Source organism: Melozone crissalis, unplaced genomic scaffold, assembly GCF_028551555.1.
Source record: "Melozone crissalis strain CALT ecotype California unplaced genomic scaffold, PUWL_Pcris_2 ptg000014l_1, whole genome shotgun sequence".
Lineage (NCBI taxonomy): Eukaryota > Metazoa > Chordata > Aves > Passeriformes > Passerellidae > Melozone > Melozone crissalis.
The window spans coordinates 19,131,783-19,144,888 of record NW_026535792.1 but is presented as its reverse complement, the minus strand read 5'-3'; the positions used below and the strand labels follow the sequence as shown (position 1 = coordinate 19,144,888).

At 39.7% G+C, this 13,106-nt stretch overlaps 1 protein-coding gene across 3 annotated transcripts in view; it reads left to right on the top strand.

Annotated features, from left to right (window-relative positions):
- Positions 1 to 13,106, top strand: part of TLN2 (talin 2) — a 141,371-nt gene that overhangs the window by 30,209 nt on the left and 98,056 nt on the right. For all 3 annotated transcript variants that reach the window (XM_054272471.1, XM_054272473.1, XM_054272470.1), the window contains one exon: positions 11,558 to 11,640. The gene's annotated coding sequence lies outside the window, so the exon portion shown is untranslated. The remainder of the gene's footprint in view (positions 1 to 11,557; positions 11,641 to 13,106) is intronic.

Here is a 13,106-nt window from a genome sequence, read left to right as displayed (position 1 = left end):
CTGGTAGTTGAGGGCATCTAGAGTTTGGCATCTCTGCTGGAATTGCCCATTTAAAGGCTGACAGCTTCCTCCAGCCCTCAGAGGGGTGGCTGTGTTCATGAAAATACTGTAAATGGACCACATGACAGAAACAACTGCTTGGGTTTTGGACCAGTGGGAAAGCTGGGAGTGCTTCTGAATCCCCTGTGGAGAATGAGAGATGCCTTGGAACATGTCCTGAAACTTGGTTGTTTCAAAGGAGTGCCTGGTAGGGGGAACTGTGAAGCTGTTGTGGAGCAGTTGCTGCTGGAAATGAAAGCTAAAGGGGAAAAAACCTCCTTTGCAACTTGAAGATGAAAACTTCAGAGAAACTGGCCTTCAAGTAGAGAGCACAGCAGTTTCTGGGAGAGTTATAAACCTCCACATGACCTTGAAGAAAGCTACTGTGTTTTTGTGAGGGTCTATTTGGCTCCCTTGTCATGAAAACACCTGAAGCTGCCAAGGTCCTGGTTGTTTTTACACTGGTCCTCTTTGCAGCTACTTGAATCTCTGAAATTCTCAAGAATCTCTTTTATTGTCTTGGTGTTGCAGCCCTGGGGGAGGTGAGCATGGCTAGGTGTCCCTTTCTTCCCCAGAGCCTGATTTCTGTGAAGGTTTTGTGCAGCAGTGACCTGTCAGTCCTACTGAAGCACAGAGGTCAGGGCAGAAGCTTCTGCAGATACAGCTTCATTTATGCTTTTACTGCTGTCTTGATGTTGTTGTAAACTTTGATTTTGTTGTTTTAAAAGTCTCCTCTGTGATAGTTGTACAGCACCCTTATAGACACTTCCTTTGTACAGAGGCATTTCCTCTGAACTCTTTTATTTCATGTATACTTATCAGATTACTTTTTTGTCTTACCATTTTTTGAGTGTTCTCTCTGCTGCCTGTGTTACAAACAGGTTAGGATTGCTAAGATTATACATACCCATATGTCAAGGGAAAATCATGAAATCAAGAAAGGAAAAAACCTTCACTTCTGTTTTTTGCCTAATTTTTTTCTCCTGCTTTCCCTGTGACTAGAAGTTCAGTATTACAATTTAACTGAAGTAATTCTGTCTCTTCAGGCATATATGTCTTTGGGGCAAGAAGGCATAAAAGCTCAGAGGCACAGACTGTCCATTATAAGGCTTTTTTACTTCCTCAGCCATCTGGTTATTGTGAAAAAGTCTTTTCTGTCACCTGAATTTTTTTAAGCCTTCACTTCTGGGTCCATGCAATCAGAGGCTGATGCTCTCCACCTTCACAGATTTCTGTACAGCTGCAAAGATACAGGAGGATAGCAACAGTGCTAGAGCAGATGAGCTTTTCTCAAGTGCACTGGCTAAGTTCTAAGCAATTGTGGGGATTTCTTCAGATTTAAGATGCTGATCCTTGGTCTCTTCCCTGAGGGAGAACCTCTCCCCTCCAGCAATTCAGAAATATTTCAGAAGAATTGGATATTGTGTAACTGAGTATTCTACATTGCTAAAACTTTGCTCCTCTGCCTGTTGTGTGTGTTTCTGAAGCTACACTAAGGTCATGCAGCCTTTAGTCTTTGTTTGATCCTACAGTGGTGCTTCTAAACACAAGACCCGATCTGTCATTTCCAGGCTCTGACTGATGTGTGCCCTGTCACTTTCTAACCAAGAGAAAAGTTTCCTCTGTAAATATTTGCCAGTTGCCAGTTCAGGGCAGCATTCCAAGTGGCAAACATGTCAACCAGAAGTGTGTTTCTTCCCACATGCTTCTCCCCATGCCAGCCCAAAAAGAGCATTTGGCTGGGACATTCTTGGCAGAACTGCTTCCAAAAACTTGCTGTCCATCTGCTCCTACAGCTAAGTGTGTCCAAGGAGCCAGTAACACATAGTTGTAGGAGACTTGAGTGTTAATCATTCATGAGAGCAGCTGGAGTGAAAGGAAATCCAGAACACAGCTCTGAGTTGGGCTGCTCTGAATTTTCAGGCAAGTCAGAAGCTTTGCTTCCCGAGTGCACGGTGACAGAAGTGGAATCTATCACTTAAAGGATAGTGAGGAGTACTTGAAAGCTGTTATGATGAAACCCATTTAATATCTAAACCACAGATTTAGAAACAGGGCAATGAAAATGCAAGTTGAATTCAGATATTGCCTTTTGGCCTGTTAAATGTTACCTACCAAAGTACAGTTGCATTATTTCACCAGTTTTCATGAACATGCTCACTTGCTCTGTTCATCCCAAATGGCTTTTGCATAATGTTGTGCTAATCATTTACTTAATGTTGTTTCATGCATTTCTGTGATCTGTGACCAGAATGAGTGCTAGTGAGCTTTTACTTGTTGCATTCAACAGTCACTTGCATTCTTGATAGATTCTTTTATTTTAATTTTAAAATCTGTACCTTTTTCCAGCAAAAGCTCTGTGGGCAGAAGTTTCAGACTTTTTTGCATCTCTGATTAGTGCCTGTTCTCTGATTGCTGGGCTCAGTCTGTAGCTGAGCTGTTGCATTACTCCAGGTCTGAATGTTCCACATCAGCTTCATTTGTCATTCACTGGGTTCTGCCTGGGTTGGCTGTGGCTGTTCTCGTGTGACACAGCTGGCGTGTCTGCAGCACTGAGCTCAGTTGTCACCTCTGTGCTAACTTGATCCAATAAAACCATTAAATGCAGCATTGGACACAGGTCATGATCATCAAATTTTGCTTTTCGTGCAAATTCTGAATGTGGAGTTTTGGCTTTTTGGCAGAGAATGGAGGAAAGGTTAGGGAGTGTTGGATGCAGTAACTGAAGGTCCCAAGTTTGCTATGTTTTTCAAGCTGCCTGCACTCTAAGTTTTGGGTTGCATTCATCTTCCTTGTTAAATCTATTTTTTGCCAAAACGTTGAATATGGGCTTTATATGCTTGGAGAATTAATATACAGGAAGCATGTCTTTTCTGAAGTGAGACTTCGGGATGAAAACCAGAGAGATTTTAGCAGAGCTGTTAAGATGACTCAGCTGAGTTATAACAGTAATTTCTCCTTTCAAAATCTGGAAGCAATAAACACTTCAGATGTGCTTTTCTAATGCAGTGGAATCAGTCCCTTGGGCAGATGTTGCAGGAAAAAACTTTTGGAATTAACTTTGGATATCAACTGTATGTTATTGTGAAAATACTGAAATGCAATATGCTGACTGGAGCTGAGAATGCAAAGTTTTACCTCTCCCTTTCTAAAGCCTTCATTCTGTGCACACTGTTAGTGTTTCAAAAAGACCAGATAGGAAAATTACTTGATTTAGTTGGTTTTTTGGCTTCAACTCCAGGACAATGAATGGAAAATCAGTGAAAATACATCTTTCTGGGATCTCTGTTATTCAAAGTATTACAAGTCAGTTCATTCTTCCATACAAACAGTTTGGTGTGCTGCTGACATGTTGAAAATGCTGAGTAGTTCTGTTCTAATTTTTTTTGCATTTGGTGGTTTTGTTTTGTGGGGGGAGTTTTATTTGAGGATTTTTTGGGTTTTTGAAGCATGAAATCCTGCAGCTGTATGGGGCAACCATGCAGTGGCAGGTAAAGGGCATTGTCTCCATCTGCAGTGTTGCAGGTCCACAGTCACCTGAAACAACTGAAGCAACTGAAGCCAGCTCTGAGTGACTGAGATTGAGTGCTTGAAGTTTTTTTGCAGTGTTTAAGTAGCTTAGTTGACATGAAGGCAAACAATGCTTTCTCTTTAGCAAATTGCCTCGGGGTGACCTGATTTCAATTTCTGCACAGCAAGATTGTGGGAGTCTGGGCTGGTGTGTGGAGGGAGCTTACAGGAGGTGATTTCAAGGTGAACCACAGTGAGGCAGGAGGTTTGAAATGGAAGCAGTTCCTGTGTGGGGGTGGATGGAAAGGACATTACTTGGGATTTGACAATCTGTGTACACATCTGGGCATCTTACTTGGTTCAAGACCATATCAGTGCACAAGTGTGATGGAGACTTGCTTGCTTTTTACCCTGTTGAATAAATATATTTATATAAAACCCCCTTGATCTAAGACCACCACATATCTAGAAGTAGGGGAAGCAACTTGAAAAGGATTATTTCATATTCTCCAATGTAACTCAGGTGCTGTTTCATTCCAGAAACGTGTGCTTGGAAAGCTCAGTGTGTCAAGAGAGGGCATCTCTCCTCTATTTACTGGAAGGGGGGAGTGAGAAGGAGGTTGAGCTTCTCATATTTTCAATTTCAATTGAGTATTAAGTGTATGCATTTCTTAGGTGTGTGTTTTCCAGCACTGCCTCTCCTCCTGCCCCCACTTTAATAGCCCTTCCTGACAGTGTTCTCCCCTAGGACACAGTAAGTGCTGTTCATCCTGTCTGTGAACACTGCAAAGCATCATTTCTGTTCTTCAGGGGACTTGAAGGGAAGTAATTAAAATGACAGGAAGTGCTTGGGACTGAAAGATTTATGTCTGTGGAAAGATCTTATGAAATTCAAAGCGTATTAGAATCAGAAAGAATTGATTTGGCAGCTGCATAGTTAAAGAACTGCTGTTTCTTTCTGAAATGTTAACTTAATGTCCTCCAAGGCAAATCAGGCAGAAAGGGAACTGCTCTATGCATTTTTGGTGTAGTGAACAGCATTAATGTGTGCAGTCTGTAAACATACTAAATTCTCCCTTGCTGAGGAACACTAATAAGTAGTTGTGATTAAAGCTGCCTTTCAAATTCCCCTTCCCACAGTCACATCAAAAGACATGCACCTCCTTCAAGAAGTCAATGCAGCAGGTAGACACTGAGCTGCTGTTTGATGTGTCTTTACTCACTTGTATAAATGGCTGTGATTTGGAGAGGGAAGTGTATTGAAAGTATTTTAGAAATCATGGTTAATGTTGAAATTTTGTATAGACTTCCTCCTGTTGGAAACTTCTCACCTTGACTGTGTTGGAAATATGAGTGTGCTGATGTGATGGAGTGTGGAGAGCACCCAGCTAAGGTCATGATGAGCTCTGGGAGAAGGCCACGTGTGCTTGCATGTCTGAAATAACAACATATATGTACCTGTGTGTATGTATGTAGAGTTGGGCCAGAATCACTTCCTCCCACACCTCAGTGAAATTGCATTTTGTTTGGTAACCAGATTTCATTCTCAGGAGGTCTAGGACTGGTGCTGTCTGTCTGTTTGGAAATTCTCTGTAATGCAGGCCTGGCCCATCGAAGCTTTGTTGGTATGCTAACAGAAAGGAATTTATATTTGTTTTGTGTCATTCTGGTTTGAGTTCAAAATACTTTCTCACTCCATACATCATAAATTTCTAAGCTAACATGAACTTTGAATATTTAGTATAGTTGGGATTCAGTGTGTTTCCTTGCAGGATAGTTAATGTGGTGCCTAAATTAAGTGTTTAACAACTTAGTGCGAAGATATGGAAATTTTACAAAGCACTGCTCTTTAAAAGGAAGCTCTTCAGTCTACTGAAGTAATGAGGATAGTATAAAAATGGAAGATCCAAATTTTCTATCTGCTGGAGCTGGGTTTCCAACACTTTGGGTCTGGCCTCTCTGGACTATTACTCCAGTGACCCTTTGGATGCAAACACAGAGCAGCCCAGCTTTCTAGGAGTGTGTTTGGAAGTTGGCAAACTTGCTGTTAGTCATGCCAAAGAAGTAAACTGTATGTTTTGCCTGCTGCAGGGTGAGTGAGCCATAGCTCTGTTGTGAACAGATTTAGCTGGCAAAATTTAGCTGCAGTCAGCTTGAGCATTGCACCATCAGAATGGCAGGTGCCCTGTCTTGGGAACATGCTCTGAAGAAGTTGTGCCAACAGCAAAAACCTGGTGCTGTTTTGTGTGGGATTGGTTATTTTTCTTCTCTCTCTCTCTCACCTGCCCACTGGAAGATTACTTTTGTTATTTCATTGCCTCTTCAGCTCATGCACCAGCCCTGGATGTGAAATCTCAGCTTCTAGCAGCCATATTGCCAATGACTTTATTCGCAGGTATTGAGGCAGAAGGGGATGATGAATTGCATGTCATTGCTCAAGGTGAAAGTGTTCACATTGCAGACAATCTCAGAGGGGATTGGGAACATGGCCTGTTGTATCCTGGATTGATATGCCTTTTGGGATAAGTAGTTTAAAGGGAAATGTGAACCCACTGTAGAATATTGAGGAGAAAGGTTTGAGGCCTGAGTGATTAATGACTCAAAACCGAAGCAAAAGTGCAGGTTCCCCTATATTGTTGTTTTTATGGTAGTTGTTTATGACAGCTGAATTCACACCTTTTCATAAAGGTCATGCAAAATGTACTATTTTTTATTTATATTGCCATAGGAGGGCAGAAACTCAGCAGGTGCCACTGAACCAGTGAATCTTTGCCTTAGACTGCTGAAATACTGATTCTGTAATGTTTAGCACCATGAATAGATGAGAAACCTGTTTAATTTTGACCTGAGTGCAAGTACATATTTGAATATTCAGAGTGTGCAGCAGCACAGCATGAGAAGAAAATAGTCCCTTTGCTGAGGGATTTCTGATATTTGGGGTTGTGTTCACTGCCCAGCTCCTGGTATCCTGCAGCTGTTCTACACTGGCTGTTCTTATGAAAGCTTGGCTTAGCATCTTGTTTAGATTTGTTAAACTGCTTGTACATTGTCTATTTTGAAATAAGGGATAACATTAACATAGATTGCAAATTGTAAAAGGTCAGAAACTACAAGTAATGTGAATGGTACCTTGGTGAGCAAACTGCCATGCACTCATTTTTTGAGGACCTGTTGTTTCACATCTTTACTTGTCATTTTAAATTACTATACATTGAATTATACAGTTGCAAATTATATATTTAGCTCTGCTTTTAAAAGACTATATTCTAAGCTCAAATCTATATGTGGTATTTTCTGGGGTCCCCATGGCAGGAAGGAAATGATGACTCTGTTTCCATGTTCTTAGAAGGCTAATTTGTTATTTTATGATATTATATTAAAGAATGCTGTACTAAACTATACTAAAGAATAGAGAAAGGATGCAGACAGAAGCCTAAAAGATAATAAAGAAAAACTTGTGACTCTCACCAGAGTCCTGACACAGCTGGACTGTGATTGGTCATTAAGTTAAAACAATTCACATGTTGGATAAACAATCTCCAGCCACGTTCCAAATGTTTGAAATAACTTACCAAGGGTAGCTGAATGTGAATATTTGCTGTAGCTTTTTCTGTAGTAGCTGTAATAAGAATCATAGTAATACAAAGATGGGAAGTTATCATTTAACCATAATAGGAGCACAACTTACTTTAAACAAGGTTTAAAGTCCTTCTCCTAGACAACAAAATTGGAAACTTTTTTTAAAAATTTATCTAGAAACTGGAGTTCAGAATAAAGTTCAAATAATAACTGCTCCTTTATGAAAAACTATTGATTGCTCTTGAAGAGCCCTGAACAGAAGGCAAGTAATATTTGCTTGACAAAAAGTTCATATTCATGAAAACAGAACATTAATCACAGAAAGTTGGGTCAGCAGCATAATGTAAGAGATGAAATTTACATAATTTTGAAAATTAATCAGAGTATAGCTGACTTTAATGATCACAGCAGATACTTTTTCTCTGCTACATACAAACATGAAGCTTTGAGAAGAAATTAATGCCAAACTTCGCTCCTGTGGTGCAGAATTTACTTGTTCTACCTTGTCAGACTTCCTCAAAACTGTTATCCCAGATGTGCAGGTTGTTGTAAGGATTGATAGCTGAAATACAGTAGTTAAGATCTGATAAGAGTGAAGCAATAATAGGTCCTGAGGGGCTGAAAGCTGAGTTTTGGCAGAGCAGTGCAGGGGTGAGCTACCACCATCTATCAGGTTCCACAAAGTCTTGCTTGAACCAGCACCTTAAAAACTTCACCATTTTTAAGGAATAACATTTTGTTCCAAGTAGGGAAGAACTGCATTGGAGAGCATAGTTTCATATGGGGCATAGCCAAATTTGCCTAAATGCTGCAAAATCTTCTAGTAGGTGAATTGTGATCATTTATGAAGCAGTCTTGAAGCAAGTAACAGAGACAGGTAAGAAGGAACTGGAATTTAAAGAAGTCGCACACTACAGGACATGTGAATTAGTACCAGCCTGAAACAGCCATTCAATATCTTTATTATGAGCAAGGAACATAGTTTGGAACTTAATATAGAACTAAACTCCTCAATGTTGCACATGTCCCACAGTAACTATTCCCCTGTCTGTAGCTTTACAATATTAAGCTGTCAGCAGATTCATGTAGCAGAGGTGATACAGTGAAAGTGAATGCCAACAGGATTAAAACACACCCTGTGTAATGGAGCATAGATTTGGGGTTGATTGTGGTGGAAAAAACCCCAAACCCACACAATCAAAGAAGCACAAACAAAAAGAACAGCCCACAGAACACAGCATAGGAAAAACACACATCATAAACCCATTCAGAAAATGTAGTATGAAATGATGCTGGAATTCATGTTTGATCTGAGCCTGAAATCCAAATGCTACTGAATGAAACTGTTACCACCAAGAATTTAGAGATTAGGAAATATCTATAAAGACAAAACTGGAATTTACTTCTAATTCATAGTGTAGGAATCTGCAGTAGAATGGAGAAAGTACATTCTGCTTCAGTGCTTTTGTTTATTTAGTTTTCTTGTTTTGTAAACAACATCACTAGCATTTGAACCAAAAAGATTTCATAGAAATGTAGCTGCAGCTAAGGAAAGAGAGGAGGAGGGGGGAGCCAGGGGGCTACTGCTAAGAAATACTCCAAATATTGAGAAAGCCCTGTGTAAACCTCTGCAATAGGTGCTTCATGCACTCAGTGCTCCCACTCTCCAATAACTGTAAACAAATCCTGGGTTCGGGGCAGCTGCTTTGCTGACTGGGCTTCTAGGCAGTCTAGTTCCCTCTCTGACTGCATTCCAGGAAGTGAGCACAATAGCATAAAAAAACAGTGATTAATAGGCTTTTTTAGGGACTCTCTATCTCCCTGTTGATAAGTAAAAAATATATATGGCTGCTTCAGCAGTAAATTAACCCACTTGCAAAATGAATGTTGTTTCCACAGTCATATTTATTCCAGCTAGTCTTACAGTATATCATAGTAAAACAACTTTTGTTTTCCTCACACTCCACAAGATATATTCAAATTTCTACTCTTAAGTATTTTGATAACTTAAAATCTACTATTTAAAATTGGCATTTTGAAACATGGTATTCTATTCATTGAGTTACTCTGGTAGTACATGCAAATTAATTGTGTTGTTTCATCCCTGGATGTAAAATATTAAGACAGCAGTTGCCTTACCCCTTTCCTTCCTAGTCTCATTAACACTTGAGTAAATAGGTAGACCCTTCTGATAAACTGCAGAAAAATAACTTTCTAGTTACCTATGTTTGGTGTACAGCTTGAAAAAAACCCAAACTATTGGGGGGGTTTTTTTGTGTTTGCATGAGTTTTTGGGGTTTTTTTCCTTTTATTTTAAGCAATGATTCTCTTTTGGAACTGCCTTTGAAAAGGGCAAATTTCAAAGCAGTTTCACAACTATTTAAATCACCATGATGGTAACAACATCTATTGAATTGGAAAATTTATCTGAGGGTCTTTGTGTGGTGCAGATAGAAAGGAGCAATATTGGGATGGTCACTTCATTCTCCTACATCTGGTTGTGCTCTTTGCTAGATGTGGTGTGTTCTGCAGGCATTCAGGTTTTGGTACAAGTGCAGAAGGTGTCAGCCTGCATTGGTGGTGGCTCTGAGGAGAGGTGAAGATGCTTCAGCTGCTGCTTACAGAACATGGGGACTGGGAAGGGCTCTGGTGTCTTTGTTAACAGACAAAGAGAGCAAAAACAGTGGCAGCTGCAAGGGACTGAACTACTTCACAACTCCTCTTGATAGAAATTTCAGAAGTTTCAAGTATCTGCAAGTATGGAGAAGGACATAGTGATGTAGGAAGTGGGGTGGCTGGTGAGTTTCTGGGCTGTGCTGAACAGGAATTTGGATGTTACTGTAATGCAGATCCTTGTCTTGCAGATCAATCCCTATGCACTGATACAGCCACCTCAGGGAATGCTCAGATACTCAGATTTCTGTGAGCTGAACTTGCTGTTCTCCTCACCTGATGGTTGAGGGAAGCCCATGAGGTGCAGGCTGCTGGCACACCTTTAATTAGATGTAATTGTGCATTACTTGCTCATTACTGGGAACTTGGCAGGCATTGAGAAGTTGGATGAGAGTGATCAAGGATCTCAATTTCCAAGTAGAAAACGACTGCATTGCCTGTTTTAATGCAGGTGCAGGTGATAAATTGGGTGCTGAAATAATTGTGGTATGTATCCTGCATTTACTCTGGCCTGCATTAAATCTGTTAACCTGTAGTTAATAGTTGTGTTGGCATACAGCTGATGTTGCTTAAAAGTCCACTGAAAGCAAAAAATCACTTTTCTAACCAACCAAGACAAGAAAAACATTAAGTGATGAATTTGTTTTATCAGAAATGTTTTTGGCAGCTTTGGTTGGTTAAAATTTGCAAGAATTCTTTTGTTGCTGTGGGCTTTTCTCAACTAAAGGGCATTCCCTGCCATGTAGCTGTATGAAAGTGTAACTCTATTCTTTAACATCCTGGTCTTTCTAAATTGATGCATTAACTGGTTTCAAATTTGGGTAGCTGCTGTGGATCAGAACTTCATTGGAATTTTTAGCTTGTCCAGGAGGTATAACAGTGGGATGAGAGCCTTCCCTAACTGCACACATGGAACCCAGGGCTTTGCCAGCAGCCAGACCTGGGCCTGGTAATGCTGAGCCTGGGGGTGTTTGGAGATCCTGGGAGAGATGCTGGTGTTTATTTCAGAGCACTCTGGGCATCCACAATTGCTAAATGGCTTGTGTGCAAGCTGATTTGCCATCCTCATGATTATTAAACCACTATGATATATTAGCTTTTGTTTAGAGTAAAAACTGACAAAGGAGCCTAAGAAACCTAGGGGAAAAAAAAAGAAAAACTCTAATAAACAGAGCCTGAAAATACCCAAACAAGAAAACCCATCTCCTCAAAACAGCCAAAGCCTATGAAACAGAGTTTGTCATCTTTTAAAAACAAAACAAAACTCTGTTTTTACGTTTTTTTTTGCAATCATACTTTCAGAAGGGAGATTGCCCAGAGAGGTGTGAGTTGTGGTGTTTAAACTGTTATTCCACACAGGGACAGTAAACCATGGAAAAGCAAGCTAATGCAAAATAAATGAAATGGTTTTGAGAGGTCAGTGTGATAGTTTGATTTATGTTAACACCCAGAATTGTGCTACAAGTGTTTTCATAATTGATACTTTTGGCAATTTCAAAGTGTTTACCTGTAAAAACTAATGAATTCATTTATTATGAGCTCTTATGTGTGAGTAATTTAGAAGCCTGGACTGAAATTTATTTTCTTGAGCACAAAGGCATTTTGGCAATGCAAATTCTGACTCCTGAAGGGAAAAGGAAACTTACAGCTTTCTGAGTTGTTTTCTTTCCAGTGTGTTGACAGTGAAGGCACTTGAAAAAATAGAAATTATTGAACTGGGGATAAGAAAGTAACTTGTTTATTTTTTGTGTCACAGACTTGGTTGCTGGAAGCCTTCCATGTGATCAAACAGTACTTTCAGACAAACTAATTTTCTATTAAATGAAGTTTACTTTTGAGGTAAGGTCCTGTTTAATTTTCTTTGTTATGCATATAATGACATAAAACCTACAGTAATTTAAAAGCTTGTACATATTAGTATAAAATTTTCTTTAGAGAGAATGTGAAATATATACTTCTGTGACTGTGTGTTTATGAAGAGAGAATCTGAGCTGAAAAATAAATGTGATGAATGAACATTGAAGTGCCAGATAAATATTGTAATTAACAGCCTGGAGATTAACCTGACTGTGACAGACATGGACTGTTTTGAATCAGTTGCCAGGGAGACTGGAGAATATGATCATGTAATAAGTGATTTCTCTAAGCCTTGAGAAAAAGGGCCATGCCTTTCATTGGTATGAAACAAATAGCTGAGAAATGAATTAACTCTTTCATCTGACTGCATGTAAGAGGTGGCAGAAAGAACAAGGAAAAATCATTGCTAGAATAACTTTACAGATAAATTACCACTTCTGTACTGCAATGCTCTCAGAAGAGAGTGTCACTAAATGGTAAAATTGGCTTTGGGCAAGATGTTGATAAATCTCACCCCATGTTCTTCATCTGTTGGAGTTACTTTGACCTTGTCCACATTACTGTTCTAAATGTGGCTCTGGCTTTGACTGCTCATCTGGAAATGGAGCTTGAAATACTCAAAGGTCGCTAATGGAATTTTGTCCTGCAATTCTCCATCTTTGAAAAATGTCTTCAGTGAACTTTCACAGCAGCCTATAATTAAAGCAGCATGTCAGTTTGTATCAAATATGTCTAAGGACAAGGGTAAATGAAGGTGGTTTAGGTACATATTGAAGTAGGCTTTGCTAGGAAAAATAACAAAATGTGTGAATTTAGCTTCAACCATTTTGAGGCTGCCGAGCTGACTTTGAGCTTATTGGTGAGATGTGCTCTTGGTGAGCACATTTGGTGTAGGAGGAGGTTTGACTTCACATTAGCACACAGTTGGCAGTGTACTAGACTCAGTATAATCCAATTGACATGTAATGTTTGCACACACTGTCACCCCCTGTGAAAAGTTCAGCTGTTTCATGATTTCTTTGTTCCTCTGTCTCTGCTGTAGAAGCAGTGGATGTTTTGGGGTTCAGTCCTGTTTCCTTCTGAAATCTAGCTTTCTCTCAAACCCTGCTCATAAATCTTTTTAAGGACCCCACCACCTTCTGATTTCTGTCCTTCCTTATCCAGTGGTTGTGAGCTTATTTTTACCTTGTGGGTATGGAGTGCTCTTACAGCTGGAGCTCAGTCTGTGTTGTCCTGTTCTGTGGCTGTGACAGAGATGTTAATTTGATGGGTGCAAGCACACTGTTCTTGCTGAGCTTTTCTGTTTTCATTAATGTTGCTGATTCTGGTAGTAACTGAGCTTTCTGCAGTCTCTAGCTATAGATCTTTTTCCTTTCCTCAGCTACTCTCTTTTTTTATTTTTTTTTTCCCTTTTTATCCCTTTATTAATTGTTCAGAGCTCTTTTGAC